At 44.7% G+C, this 1,703-nt stretch overlaps 1 long non-coding RNA gene across 1 annotated transcript; it reads right to left on the bottom strand.

The window, feature by feature from the left end:
* Positions 1 to 276: 276 nt before the first annotated feature.
* On the bottom strand, positions 277 to 1,246 carry LOC144284012 (uncharacterized). The gene is made up of 2 exons (XR_013352494.1): positions 953 to 1,246; positions 277 to 588 (listed from the first exon to the last, which is right to left on the bottom strand). It is a non-coding gene; the product is annotated as an uncharacterized LOC144284012 (long non-coding RNA).
* Between the last annotated feature and the right edge of the window lie 457 nt (positions 1,247 to 1,703).

Raw genomic sequence — 1,703 nt, 5'->3', positions numbered from 1 at the left:
GTATAAGAGCTCAGGTTTCAGAGGATGCAATGTAACTTTTAATTGTAGTGTCTAGGAGTCAATAAATGCAATTGTCTCCTGCCCATCTGAGGATTCCACCCCTATCATATCTATGATTCATTCATCTGAGTGAGATTTTTTCTTTTCTTTTCTTGTAGGTTTTAAAAATGCTGATCGAATAATTTGAAAGGCGATTTTATTATGTCAGCTCCATCCTCGATATATCTGAAAATTTGAATAGAAGTCAGAGGAAAATGATACCAAATACACAAATGATTCAATACAAAGAAATTTATTTTAAAAGCCACCTCTCTGGTCTATGTCTGTTCCTATCTAGACATTTAAAATGCCACAAGGAAGAGTGCCGTTTCTCTAGACAGAGGCTTCGCACTCCCCTAGATTTATGATGCAGGATATGGTTGAGGTGTCTCAGTGCAGAAGGGGAAGAGCAGCGACTGAAGCCTCCAGACTCCTAGTGATCACTAGAATGTGCTGGCATTCCTCAGGAGATCGGCAGTTTAAAGTCACCAAGAGGTACTTCTTGATGCATTAATCTCTTCATTAGGATGGGAGTGGAGACAAGGAAATCTGTTCGAGATAAGCATGAAGTGCAATATGACTTTGCCTTCTTATAAAGAGCCATCATTCACATAAATTGCATCCTTCAACCTTTCAAGGGATTAAATGCTACAAGACAGACAGCATCTGGTTCAAACAGCAGCAAATCAAAGAGGGTAACCATACACCGTATGGTGAATAACAGGCAGGCTCCTGTATCCATAGGAGGCCAAGAGCAGAGAAGAGAAACCTGCAAGGGGCACCCGAAGAAAGGGTACACCTGTAGATGTGTCGGGGAAGATAGTGATGACTGCGGGAATAATAAGGCCATTCTTCCAAGGTGACCCACAGCGGCAGGCGGCCGCCCTCCTCCAGAGGATGGAACACAGCTCACCTTGACCCAGAGACCAGAAAAGAGAACAGAGAATAACGATGCTGTCTCCCGAAAGCCACCAGCCAGGGCCATTAATTCGTGGGCAGACTCAAATTGGCTTCTTCAAGGGTTTCTTAAGAGAGGAGAGGCTGTCTGAAATTGGAGAAAAAGTGGTGGAAGTTCCACAGCGTTGCCTCTTTCTTCCCCTCCCCCACCTGAAGTCTCCTCCCCTTCTTCTCCATCTCGGGCTCTCATTACTCTTGTGACCTCTGCTCCGTGACCCTTCTGGGGAAGGATCAGATGCATGCCATTCACACCTCCATGTAAAGTTAATCCTCTGGCAGCTCCCAGGTATTCTGCTTCATCCATACCCCTGCCCCCCCCCCCCCCCCCCCCCCCATGAAAGGCTCTCCTCCGCTAAAGAATTTCTGATTGACAATGCCATGTGCTTTTCTGACTGGTAAGAAATTCAAATGCCAGAGGTTTTGAGTGAAGCCAAGCCTTGAGCTTTTCAGGCCACCCTTAGTCGGATTGGAAGTATTAACATTTAAGGATAGAGTGCCCAGAACTATCCTAGGTTTATTTATATATAGTTAGTTTTAATTTGTATCAAAGTTATACATGTAACTTCTCAAACAGGCCTGAAGTTTAGACTCATCTGGAAAAAATGTTTTAAAACCTTGAAGCCTAGACTTCACCCCGGGCCAGCTAAGTAAAAATTTGTTGGAGGTACAGCCCAAGGATGGGGCTTCTGAAGAAGCCCAGGTGATAC

The sequence above is a fragment of the Canis aureus genome, chromosome 15, assembly GCF_053574225.1.
Source record: "Canis aureus isolate CA01 chromosome 15, VMU_Caureus_v.1.0, whole genome shotgun sequence".
Classification (NCBI taxonomy): Eukaryota; Metazoa; Chordata; class Mammalia; order Carnivora; family Canidae; genus Canis; species Canis aureus.
The sequence above is the reverse complement of the archived record's forward strand: the minus strand, read 5'-3'. Positions and strand labels throughout refer to the sequence as shown.